Source organism: Muscardinus avellanarius (assembly GCF_963383645.1).
Source record: "Muscardinus avellanarius genome assembly, chromosome: 7".
Taxonomy (NCBI): Eukaryota; Metazoa; Chordata; class Mammalia; order Rodentia; family Gliridae; genus Muscardinus; species Muscardinus avellanarius.
The window spans coordinates 91,517,618-91,531,945 of record NC_137793.1 but is presented as its reverse complement, the minus strand read 5'-3'; the positions used below and the strand labels follow the sequence as shown (position 1 = coordinate 91,531,945).

General features: G+C 38.9%; 1 protein-coding gene across 1 annotated transcript in view; it reads left to right on the top strand.

Moving 5' to 3' along the window:
* PTPRC (protein tyrosine phosphatase receptor type C) overlaps positions 1 to 14,328 on the top strand; it is a gene marked incomplete at both ends in the record, with an annotated part of 121,808 nt that overhangs the window by 25,906 nt on the left and 81,574 nt on the right. The gene's annotated exons all lie outside the window — the stretch shown is intronic.

Genomic DNA, 14,328 nt, shown 5'->3' with positions numbered 1-14,328 from the left:
TGACAGTATTTCATCCTCTTACAACTTTTATGTTGCACACCAGTACCCTGGGGGCCGAATGATACAGATTCAGGCAGTGTATTTTCTCCAGGCAAAATTGATTCTTTTAGTAATAACATTGTTATCAAAAAGAAAATCATTAAAATAACTGATATTCATCACCAATATGCTAGATGTTATGACTAATGTGTATGTTAATTTACTCATCTAATTCTTATTATAACTCTATGAAGTACATGTATGCATCATATGTATGCATCACATATATACATTATATATGTATTATATGTATATGATGTATGTATATGTACATAATATATCTTATTCTCATATCCTTTTATCTTCTTTAGCTCAGAAAATTTGTAAATTTGTTTAGGATTATATAAATAATAGGAGACAAAATCAAGATTCAATCCTAAAAATTTGAATCTAGAGTCATTCTGAAAAGAAATTTTTTGGGAGCTGGGTGTTTAGGTGTGTGTGTGTGCATGTACACACATATGTGAATGCCTACATTGGTCTAAATATAAATTCATATATAAAATATGTATTACATTGTTATACATACAAATATAAATTGTATATGAATTGATATATATATGTACATATATATATATAACTGAAATATTATAACAAGAGTGGATATTTTGGTAAAAAATGAGAAGAATGAGCTGGCACACGCTTGTAATCCTCACGCTTGGGAGGCGGAGACAGGAGGATCACTCAGGTTCGAAGCCAGCCGCGCTGGCTTAAGAGACCCTGTTTCCAAATTAAAAAGTATAAAATAGGTCTGGGAGTGTAGCCTGGAAGTAGAAGGGCTTCCAGGAACCCCAGTACCACCAATAAATAATAAATAAATAAATAAATAAATAAATAAATAAATAAATGGATGGAAAGAGAGAAAAAAGAAGAAAGCAATTTTAGATATTGAAAAGAATGGTACCCCTCTCCTTATTGTGGATACCCCTGAATGTTTTCCAGCTCCATTCCCACAATGGCTTTCCACATATTGAACTACAGTATCATGGATGCTTTTAGCTATTTGACCATTAAGTTTCTCTCCTTTAACATTCTATCTCTTTCATGGTCACATCTGGATATATGTCATATATATAAAGTATAAAAATTAAGCTTTCCATAGGAATTACAAAAATTAAGGTTTCTCCTCCATCCCAGAAGGCCTCCCATCAAGCCCTCTCCCTGGACCAAGCCCCACTTTGGTGTGCTGCGTGTCCCTTGACACGGGCCACTGTGCCCATGAGGGAGGGACGGCCAGAATCAACTGGCCCCAGGCCAGATGGAGCTGCTTGCCAACGTGTCCTGGAACAACTTTGTCCTGATTCCCAGGATGGGGCACCTAGGCATGGGACAGACTCCTAAGCCGGTGACCCCCTTACTCACGAATGGAGCCCCTCTCCCAACACAACTGCGCAGCAGACGGGACTGAACTTCCGACTCCTTGTGTGTGACTCTGCAGTCCCTGGGTGGGAGCCCCGCTGAGCCTACCTGCCCCTTTCTCTACCTTGCTGTTCTTCATTCTTTTCAGAGCATTAACACAGCCACATCAAGCTGGTGGCGGTAGCAACTAGAATAAGAATGGTCTTTAACTTTTTATCTGTTTAAAAAAGTAGAATTCGCAGGAGCACTTTTAGCTACACGATTCCGTTGTCTAATTACACATATAATTTTCTGGTGCTTTATTATATCACACATATGGATTTGTAGTAATAAAAGGAAGCGTTTGCAAATCTGAATAATCTGAAGTCCTGGTTTCAGGAAGTAGCGGAGGGAGACTTCATTTAGATGCTGCTCTAAAGAGCAAGGTTCTTAGGCAGATTTTAGAGACTTGCAGCCACTCTCTACCTGGAGCCGGTCTGGTATCTTCAATATACATATTAAGTTGTTATGAATGGGGTTCTGCAGCGGTTAAGACTGCAGACTTTAGTAGCTAGAGTTCCTGGACTTAAATCCCAGGTCTTCTCTTAACTGTGCTTCTTGGAGAAAGTTGATTAATCTCTGCGCCTCACTTCCTCCATCTCTATAAAGTGATTATTTGAGTGCCTACCCCATAGATATTAAAGAATAAATTATCAGTGCATAAAAACTATTGAGTCCATGTAAATATTCTTTCAATTATTATTCTTTTATGTACAACAGCAGATTAGCTGCCCACTAGAGTACTGGGAACACAAACAAAAGAATTTCTCTATATTGGAGGTCACAAAAAGCCCGGTATGGTGACACATACCTGTAAAACTTAGATGGCTGACAGAAGGCTTACAGGTTTGTGGCCAGCCTCAGCAACTTAGTGAGGCCCTCTGCAATTTAGTGAGACCCTGTTTCAAAAGTAAATAAATAAATAAAGATTTATTTATCTGGGAGTGACATTCAGAGGTAGAATGCCCTTGGGTTCAATCCCTAGCACCCCCCACCCATATACATAAAATCACAAGAAACACTAGCAGTGTTTCTAAACTATACATGGTGTGTGTGTGTGTGTGTGTGTGTGTGTGTGTGTGTGTGTGTCCTCTATATGCCTTTAGGCAATCTAACAAAAATTAAATCGAGTGATCAGAATATATGGGAGGCCAGAAAGAAACATACTACTACTTAAGACAGTGCTTACTGTAGTTATTATATATCCATATAAGACTACAGATATTTAATAACATGTATATACATATATGTTCTCAGAAAATTGGTCTATGGATAATTGAAAGGAATGTGGGTTTTTATTTCATATCTGTGGCTAGCTATGATAAATAGGGAACAGGACATCTTCCCACATTTGAAAGGGAACTGTACAAAGATGGGAAATATCTATTTGAAATGGCTGCTTGATATGAATTCTGCCATCTTTTTAGGGGGAACAGAAGTATTAGAAAAGGAACCTGGGAGCATTTACTCCCTGAGCTATACTCACAGCCCCCCTTTTTTGTGGTAGTAACTGGGGTTCCTGGAAACCCTTCTACCTCCGGGCTACACTCCCAGACCAATTTTATACTTTTTATTTGGAAACAGGGTCTCTTAAGCCAGTAAGACTGCCTTTGAACCTGCGCGATCCTCCTGTCTGCCTCCCAAGTGCGGGGATTACAGGAGCTCACAGCCCTTTTTAATTAATTGATTAATTTTTTTGGTACTGGGTATTGAACCCCAGGGCATTCTACCTCCAAACTACACCCCTAGCCCTTTTTATTTTTTGTTTGGAAACAGGGTCTCACTAGGTTGCTGAGGCTAGCCTCAAAACTGCAAATCTCCTGCCTCAAGTTCCACAGTACTAGGATTATAGGCATATACCATTAAATCCCAGGTCTATGATCATTTTGAAGTATCTTGAGAACCACAGAAATTATTTGGGCAGCAAGAAGAGGTTTGAAGAATGTGTATGAGAGAAAACCACTTAGCCTTCTGGGAAAACATCTCAAAGAATGGGACATGTCCCCGTCAGTTTGTAACTATCTCATGAGGGCCCAAGGCAGACAGCGACTCTCTACTTCCCATTAGAAAACAAAATTGTGTGTGTGTGTTTTGTCAACTAATTTTTAAGAGTCATTAGGAAATAGATATTTTTTAAATAATCATGCTACTTGGTGACAAACACAAGTTAAATGGTTTTCAGGTGGAAGTAGTGGCATCTCAGTTATTGAGTGCCTGAAATGAGGGGTGGTGTAGCTCAGTGGTAAGGGGTTCCTGGGTTCCATCCCTAGTACCTCACAAACACACAAAATAAGTAAAAAAGAAGTGGTCTCTTTTTAATTTTTTTATTTTTTAGTACTGGGGTTGGAACCCAGAGGCATTCTACCTTCAAGCCACACTCCCCAGCCCTATTTTGTATTCTTTATTTTGAATCAGGGTCTCACTAAATTGCAGAAGGCCGCACTAAATATCTGAGGCTGGCTGTGAACCCAGATCCTCCTGTCTCAGCCTCTCAGATTATAAGCATGCACCACCATGCCCGGCTTTTCTTAATTTTTTTATTGGATATTGAACTCAGGGACTTTCTAACTCTGAACTATACCCCTAGCTCTCTTTATTCTTTATTTTGAAATAGGGTCTTGTTAGGTTGCTGAGAATCTTACTACATTTCTGAGCCTGGTCTTGAACTTGCAATCCTATCTCAGCCTTCCAACTAATAAAATTAGAGGTGTGCACCATCACACTTGGTTAACAGTGGTCTTTAATGTTATTTAATGAATGGTTCTGGAAAATTTAGAAGATTCTAAAGCTAATATGCCAGGAGTTATTTTTGTTTTCATCCCAGCTATCTACTTCAGACATGTGTTAGGTGGCAGGACAGGCTGTTTGTGAAGGACTCAAACACTCCTCAGAGACTACATATAACTCTGATGGTTTCCAGACTGCCCTGGAGGACTCACTCCCACAGTGCTCAGGCTCTCTTGCTGGATCTGTCATAAGCCCCAGCAGAAGAACAAATGTTCATGTAGTTCTTTCTACTTTGTGATATTTGCATATCAACAGTGGCTTAGGATAAAGAGAGAAAAATAATGCTCTTTTTTTCTTCTTAAGGCTGATGTGCTGGAGGGCTGTCATCAAAATCTTTGTCTTCCATTTTGGAAAATGCCTTTGGGATCTGAATGGGCTTGGAGACAGTACCAGGAAAAGCATTTGGGAATATCCTTTAGCCTTTTAGAAAAATTTAAAAAATGATCTGAATATCACGTTTTGTAGAACAGTGCATCTGGTGATTAATTATAATTTTATTGGATGTGTTTTGACAGTGAAACTGGCCAAAGAAGCCAAAAAGTCATTGTTGAGACTCTGTGGGTTAGGCAGGGAGGATGTGAGACCAGGCGGTGGGCTATGCAGCACCCCAAAGTGTGCGCAGAGACACTTTGCAATGGCGGGCTCCCATGCTTGTCTAAGACAGGCCCCCAATCTGAGATAACTGGAGCATGTGTAATCCGGATCACCCCATTCCTTTCTGTATCTCAGAAACAAACTGTGAGCCTACTACATACATCCCTCTTCTCTGGATCCGTACAATCTGATGGTAAACACAAGAGAAACATTTGCGTGTGGTCAGCGGGGTGCACAGCAGTGCATACCACAGTGCAGGTGGATGGGTGTGCTTGGCAGAGTGTGTGTGAATACCTTAAGTTCACACTCTAAGGATAAAATGATGTTACAGACAAATATGGGTGACCTTTCCCCAGCCCTGGAAAAACAATTCGAGCATGTATACAGTTTATATTGTTAGTATATTGTTACAACAGATTATTAAGACAGATTGTTATCATCCAATCTGCCTATGTTTAAAAATGAAAGCAGGCTTGTAGATGTCTATTCATACAGGTTTGAACAATAGAAGTAAATAACCATGTGTATGCTTGGAAAAATGTGTACACATTGTGTGTGTGTGTGTGTGTGTGTGTGTGTGTGTGTGTGTGTGCATGCATGTGTGTTTTACTCCTATAGGAACAAGGAGGGGAGGACAACAGACATTTTGGTTATGGCTGAAAAAGAGATTTTTCAATATACTAAATCCTTTCTGGACCAAAGGTTTTTTACCAACATCATCATCATCATCATCATCATTATTATTATTATTAATTATTATTATTATTTGGTGGTACTGGGGTGGAACCCAGGGGCCTTCTACCTCCAGGCTACACTCCCAGACCTATTTTATATTTTATTTGGAAACAGGGTCTCTTAAGCCAGTGAGGCTGGCTTCAAACCTGCGAGATCCTCCTGTCTCAGCCTCCCAAGCGTGGGAATTACAAGCGTGTGCCACCACGCCTGGCTTTTTACCAACTATTTCTAATACTGGCCTATCTTATATAAAAAAGAGGAAAAAATAAAAGCATTTGCTTCTGCCTAGATACTGTAGGGAATGTGTAAAGTCAAAGGAGGGTGTTCAATTAATCTGTTAACTGAATTTAAACTGAGATGTGAGAGCAGCCTTTACATTTGCAGAGGGCCTTGACAAAGAAGGTGAGGGGTTGATGCCACCTTTGTGAGAGCAGACACACCACGGAAGTACTTAAAATATCCCATGAGCAAAGTGATGTTAATATAATACTCTTTCCAAGATTGGACACGCTTATACACGTTTTCTTGAATTCTGATCATTACAAGGCACCTCAGTAGTGATCCTCTAAATTACTGAATGAGTCATTTTATTCAGCTATCAAACAAAATAAAATTACTAACTTAATAGGCATTCAGATAAATTGGAGCAGTACAACCAAAGATCTGGAGAAATTAAATTCCTGATTGGTGTGGAGGAGTAACAATGCCGTGTGCAGCCCACGCCCTTCCCGTGTTTCTTTTCCACCATCCCATTCTATGTGCTTTTGCTTTTATGCCCATCACCTTGTATCTGGGGGCTGCTGTGCATCCACCCCTGTCATCTGCATTCCAGGAAAGAAGGAAGGGAAGAGCAGAGTGGCAAGGGATTTTTACCCAATATGGTTTTGCCTTTTTATTCATAAATAGAGACAACTTTCTCAGAGAGTTTTGTTTTACACTTATTGGGTCAGAAATTGGCCCTCTGGCCACCTATTTCTTTAAGGGCTTGGAGAAAGGCACTGAGCTATTATGTATTTTAGTTTCCCAGCCTCTATTGTGGAAGAATGAAAGCCTGGATAGCTTCGAGGTCTTTATTGTATCTGCCATGTGACAATCCTCCACATAATCACACTTGTATCAGGGTGTGTTCCTTGAAAAACTTCACAACGTATAAAACCTGAAGGAAAACAGTGAGCTTGACTCAGATGGAAATAATTATTTTAGGGAGGCACTGGGGATTGAACCCAGGAGAATTCTATCTCCAAAATATACCCCAGCCCTATTTATTTATTTATTTATTTATTCATTCATTCATTTATTTATCTACTATTTGTTTATTTTGTCTTGAAAGTGATTTGCTAGGTTTCTGAGTCTTGCTACATTGCTAAAGCTATTTTGGAGCCTGCAATCCTCTTGTCTCAGCCTCCCAAGTACTGGGATTATAGGCATGTACCATCACACCTGGATCAGGAATAATTCTTGATAAAAAAAATGATACAATCTATTTAGTTATGTGGGTTTTGAAATCCAAGATCTCCCAGAGTGGGGTCCTGACTTTTCTTCACTCGGCTCTCCCCAGGACCTCGCTCTGTGCTTTGCAGTTAGCAAGTATTTAACAACACAGCTAAAATGACTGAATATTCGAATGGATGAACATCTCTCTTTGATTTCCATCATTAATAATACCAAGGCGAGATCTTGGATTTCAAAACCCACATAACTTTCTCAGAGAGCTTTTCTGGGTTGGGAAATCTATTTCGCTCTATAGAAAAAAAAATAAAGTCCTTTGGCAAATAGATACATATTGGAGGGGAATTAATAGAACTGAATAATAAAACCTGCCATTCACCCAGGCAAGTAGCAACAGCCTCTGGGGGATGTGCTTTGGCACATTTAGCTGGAAAGTATTTCATAGGGACAGAAGGTGACATGGGACATACAGGCTGCAACGTAGGAAACTGATGATATTTGATCACCATTTGCCTGCAAAAGACACCATTTTACGTGATTCCACCTAATGGCCTTAGTTTCAAAGGAGTGCAACTAATATGGTTGAAACAGTACACCAAACTAGCACACTGGGGTAAAATTACAAAGAAATACTTAGGTGGTTGCATAGTAACCACAAAAATGAATACATTTGTTTTCAGAGTTTAAGCCCTGGTAGACTCAAGAGTGTCTTTGGAAATGACTAACTCTCGATGCTCTTTCCCCTGCCTTCAAATTCTTGCTCAAGGTGCTTTATCTCTCACTGGTCATGTTCACGCAAGTTGTCTGCCATCCCTTTCCGGTGCTCATCGCCGCCCACCTGCACCCAGTGTCCTCTTTTTACACCTTATCTTGTCATGCGCATTCCACTCACTGCCTAGCTTGCAAAGTAGTACAAAACTACCATCTAACCCCAATCAAAGTGGCAAGCATAAAGAAATCAAAAAACAACAAATTCTGGTGAGGATGTGGGGAAAGAGAAACTCTTTTACACTGTTGGTGGGAGTGCAAACTAGTTCAGCCCCTATGGAGATCAGTGTGGAGATTCCTTAGAAAACTGGGAATGCATCTACAATATGACCCAGCTTTACCACTCCTGGGTATTTTTCCAATGGGGTTGAAATCAGAGAACTGCAGTAACATATGCATACCCATGTTCATTGCAGAACAATTTGTAATAGCCAAAATATGGAACCAACCTAGGTCTCCATCAACAGATGAATGGATTGCAAAATTATAGAAAATATACACAATGGAATTCTATTCAGCTATAAAGAAGAACAAAATCATGCCATTCGCAAGAAGATGGAAAGATCTGGAGAACATTATGTTAAGTGAGATCAGCCAAGCACAGAAAGAGAAGAGACATATCTTTTCTCTAATATGCCCAAACTGGGGGGCACTGGGGATACCAGAGGGACTCCAGATAATGGGGGGTATCTTAGCAAAGCTAGAATAGAAGGATAGGAGAGGAAGAAGGCTGAGGTTGATTAATGGAAGCGCACATCTGAATATGTGTAAAAGTATGAATACAGCATGGTTAACCTGGACACTCATTGTTTTGAGGGGGTGAAGGGGAATCAGGGGTGGGGTGGGGAGAGGGCACCAAGCACAGTCTAAATGTGTACCTTTTTCAATATGGTCCACATAAAAATAAAATTAAAAAAACTACTTTTGGGGGGATAATAAAATAATTAGACTTAAATGTTAGGTTTTTCTTTAAAAATACTTTTCTTTGTTTTCACATTATTTTTACAGTATGTTTTAACCTTCCCTCAATATTCCCTGCTGAATCCTATCACTCCAGGAACCGAGGACTTGGTACATTTATGACTTCCTGTTCTTGTAGAAACAGAGTCTGGATCTAACCCAGAGGACTCTTGCTAGCCACTGCAGGTCCATTTTTTTTTTCTCCTCCAAGCAAATGAGGAATGTATTTTTGTGTAACTGAACATTTATTAAAATCTGGGGTCTGTTTTAATTGAATAGCTTGCCTACTCTTTGAGCCTACATGCTGAGCAAATGATGAAATCATTTTTGCACCAAATCACAGCCTTTTCTTTCCCACTTCTCACTCTTGTCTTCCTGGAAATCCTATTGGTAAAATGAATAAATTTAAATCAGATATTTCTTAGGCATCACCCTTAGGACTCTAGTAAGTACAAATTAATACTAATTTGTTCTATTTTGAGCACCTCAATTCAGAACTGCAAAAACAGTTTTGTGGGTTTTTTTTCTCCCATGGAAATGAAGTTCAAAAGTATTATTAGCTTCAACTTTGAGTTAACTTTTATACTTATCTCAGAATTTTTGAGAATGACTTAGACATTTTATAAGTTAGGTCATGAGTGACATAGATCTTTAGAAAAGCTTGGCTATCACATATGTGGACTTCAGTACTTAGTGGAAGTGCTCCTATTGTTAAATTTCCTTACTGTTCTTTAAAGAAAAGCATAGAATGTCAGAATCTTCATGATGAGATATTTGTAGTTTTTAAACAATGTTATATAAACTTTTAGGTATGAAAACTATATTACCTTTTTAAAATATGTAACCTGAATAGTTTTGGGTTTAATAATAGTTTGGTTGTGATAAAACCAAACATCTTTGAAGAAATACACAGAAAATGATCCAAAATAGCTTTGGATATATTTGGTACTTAAAAATAAAATCAAAGACTTAAATATTATCAAATCATGTAATAGATTTAATATATAATATACTCCAGAAAAATGCTTTTGAATCTAATATTTTCCTTGTATAGACCCCCAAACCCCAAACTCAACTCTTCTCTCTCTCTCTCTCTCTCTCTCTCTCTCTCTCTCTCTCTCTCTCTCAAAACACAATTTTGAAAAAGTAATTATATGATAAAGCAATTAAAACATAAATACTATCTCTCCCTCCAAGTATCTTTCTAATTACTGCTTGTTAGCTCCTTTCCCTGCTTTACAAACTTCTACAAAAAAGGATCTATTTTTAGCAATCTGCCCTGTCTCAGTTCCCATTCACATATCTGCCTACTACTCTCTGGTTGCTTCTTCTGGCACATTCCTGGAGCTACTTACCTGCATGTACCCACCTCATCCCCCTGACCCATGGCTTTCTGTAAATTAAATATAAAGGGCCACACTTAACCACTTGATTTCAGCTTGATTTCAGCTCTCAAAAGCATTTGATATTTTGGCCAGTTTCCTCTCTAAGATTCTTCCCTCCCCTGAATTCTGTGAAACACAAACCCACCTTCTCTTAGTTGACGTCTTCGGTTCAGTCCTCTTTGTCATCTAGGTCCTTCCTGTTGGTGTTGCTGTGCTGTCCACCAGGGGCCTCGCCTCCTCTCCCTCCACACTCTCTCCCTGGGCAACAGGCATCACCCTGTCCAGTCTCGCTTTGTCTTCTATAATGTATATGATTTTGCCATGTGTGTCTGGCTGGGCTGCCTGTCCTGTTTGAAGGACCTATTGTTTCAACTGGTGTCTTACTAGTGTCTTACTGGTATCACCAACTCCATGTTACCAAAATGGAACTAACACGTGACATTAACCCACTTTGAGCTCATATTCCCTATATCAGTGAATTACATCAGCCTCCACAGCCTTGTCCATGTTAAAACTCTAGGGCACATTCCAAATTTCTCCTTTTTTTTAAAATTTGGCAGTCAGTTATAAAGTACTAACCCTGTGTTCTTCATAACTCTTGTCCTGGGCATTGAACCCAGGAACATTCTACTTCTGAGCTATACTCTCAGCCCTATTTTTAATTTTTTTTTTAATTTTGAAATAGACTCTCACTAATTTGTGGAGGGCCTCACTAAATTGTTGAGACTGGCCTCAAACCTGTAATCCTCCTGTCTCAGATTCTCAAGTGCTGGGATCACAGGCCTGTGCCACCACACCTGGCTTCTTCAGAATTCTTAGCTTGCTCACTTCTATCTGCTTATGTTGTCACAGCTTTGACTTGGGCCACTTCCATTTTGTCAGTGGCTTCTGAGATTGTCATCTCCCATACCTCTATGTTTTCTTGCTGAGAACTTCATTTAAATACATACATATATATATATATATATATATATATATATATATATATATATATATATATATTTTTAGTGGGGTGTGTTGGGGCATGTGTCTATAATCCTAGTCCTTAGGAAGCTGTGACAAGAGGATTTCAGGTTTGAGGACACCCTTATCAACTTAGTAATAACTCTGGTTTCCGAATTTAAAAAAAATTTTTAAGAGCCAGGATTTATCTCAGAGGTATAATGCCTCTAGGTTCAATCCCCAGTAAACACACACACACACACACACACACACACACACACACACACACTTATTTATTGAACCACTCTTGGCTTCCCATGTAACTTGAAGTTTACATGCTTTGCTGTTTCGGTTGGCCAGTGTATCATGGGATTGTGTTCCCTTGGTACTGATGCAGATTAAATGAATAAAACATAAAAGGGTTTTGGGAGAGACTCTTCCATTGATTTTAAAAAGAGGCCAAAGGGACTTCTGGGAAGATGGTGACCGAGAAAAGTGGGGCTTAAGAGCCCCGCTAACAACCAATCTCCATTACCACAAAATCAGTGCCTTTCATAGCCAGAAAACACCATCACCAGACAAACAAAAAAAATCACCATGCTCCAGAGAGAAAGCGGACTGAGAACAGAGCTCAGAGCCACAGAGGAGATACACCGGCCTCACGCCCGAGGACGCGGCAGCAGCGCCATACTGCCGGTGGCAGCGGCGATTTCACCGGACGGCTACAGCAAGCCGAGGTGAGCCGCTGTAGAACAGCCAGGTGGGACTTCTCGGCACAGGGAACATCTAAAGCTCACAGTGGCTGAGCTCAGCACACGCTGCAGGGACTCAGAGTGGAAATCAAAACCAAGAAGAAATACACCAGCCTCACGGCCGAGGGCGTGGCAGCGGCGCCATATTGCCACCGGCGGCAGCAGCAGCGAATTCACCAAGTCCAGTACAGCTACATCTGCGTACTCAAGAACAGTGAGTCAAATTGCAGGCCACAGAGGAGAAATCCCAGTACTGTACTCCCTGGGACTTGACCCAGTGGGGGAGTGGCGGTGGCAGAGATATCACACCATAGGAGAACGCTCAACCTGGCACCCCCCACAGTCTAAAGCAGCCTCTATCGACTCTCTGGGTCGGAGACTCTGTGATACAAACCAGTAAAGGAGTAGTGGGGTCTGAGATACTACTGACTCAACATCCAGAACACCTTAAGTGAAGTCATAGTGACCCAAGGGAAGAACCCAGAGAAGGCACAAACTTCCAAAATCATGGGAAAGAGGAATAATACTAGAGCAATGAATGCCCACAACCCCACAACATCAGAACCCGATAAAACAGAAAATCAGAGATTTCTAGAAGATCAAATCAGGAAAATAACTGTAGAAATAATAGAGGTGCTTCGAAAAGAACTCAGAGAGAGCCAAAACGAGATAAAGGATGCAATTAATGAAGTAAAGTCCTCAATTAAAAGCACAAACAACCAATTAGACCACATGGAGAACAGAATCTCGCTCTTAGAAGATGATCATTCCAAAAATGAATGCATAGTTTCTAATCTAGAAAAAAATATCCGACAGCAGGAATCTGATATTGAAGAAATATGGGCCCATTTTAAGAGAGCTAACCTAAGGATAATTGGAATAGAGGAGGGAAAAGAAAGTGAAACCAAAGGGATCAACAATCTCTTCAAGGAAGTAATAGCAGAAAATTTTCCAGACATAGAGCAAGAGGTCGATACACAGGTCCAGGAAACTTATAGAACTCCCTTTAGACAGGATCGGAGAAGAGGATCCCCACGCCACATACTTGTCAAAATGACCAATGTGGAAGTCAAGCAGAGAATCTTAAAGGCAACAAAAACAAAGGGCCAAGTGACATTCAGAGGCAAACCAATTAGAATCACTCCAGACTTCCCAAACCAAGTCATGAGAGGGCTTGGAGTAACATATTCCAAACTCTGAAAGAAAACAACTTTCAGCCAGAAATTTCCTACCCAGCAAAACTTTCTATCAAATTAGATGGAGAAATAAGAAGCTTCCATGACAAACAGAAACTGAAGGAATTTATGTCTTCAAAACCAGCACTAGAGAAAATACTCAAAGAGATTAACTACAAAGAAGAAATAGGTAACACACACCAGAACCAGAGAAATAAGATTTTCCATCCAACAGACAACTAAGATTGGTTATCTGTGGAGATTCATTATTTATGTTAGTCTTTTACCTATCTCTCAATTGTATTGTTTGCCTTTATTGTTAATTTTTAGGATTTCTAGTTGGAATATTAATATACCTTCAGATATAGCATTTGGAAATATTTTATCCCATTCTATTAGTAACTTTTAACTCCGTTTACATTGTCTTTGGATATAATATATATATATATTATATATATATTATATTATATTATATATATATTATATATATTATATATATATAATTATATTATATATATATAATATTATATTATATATATATATATTTTTTTTTAAGGGAGTTTGTATACTCTTCTGTTGCCTGTGCCATTGAAATCATATCCAAGAAATCACTGCCAATTTCAATGTTGTGAGGTTTTATGACCCAGATTTTCTCCTAAAAGTTTATAGTCTTAAGATTTATATTTAGGTCTTTTATCTATTTTGAGTTAATATTTGTATATGGGATTAGGTAAGGGTCCAATTTTATTCTTTTCCATGTAATTATTATTTTTCAACAATATTTAGTTAAAAGATTATTATTTCCACCACCAAATGTTCGTGGAAACCTTGTCAAAAATAACTTGACAATATAGGGAAGAGTTTAGCTCTAGGCTTGTATTTAACTCCAATGGTTTATATATCTGCCTTTAGAACAGTACTACACTGTTTCAATTATTGTAGCTTTATATGGTTTGAAATCAGAAAATATATATCTTCTAGCTTTGTTCTTTTTCAAGATTGTTGTGGGTATCTAGAGTCCATATTCCATATTAGGATAGATTTTTTTTCTGAAAAATAAATATATAAATATATGATAGTTTCACCAAAAAAAAATAGAAAAAAAATATTCTCTGGTAAGAAAGGAAGTAAAAAGAAATATTGAAATGTTATCTTTAAGTCATCAAAAGCTTGGTATCAGACAAATGAAACTGTTATGTGAGATTATCATTTTTAAGTTTGGATAAATTGCTATAATACTAGATGTCAACCACTAAGCCAAGCATGGGAGGGAGGGATGGGGAGAAAATGAGGTGGGGATCGGGTGGGGGCTGACTGGGCGATGTGTGCATGTATGTCTACAAA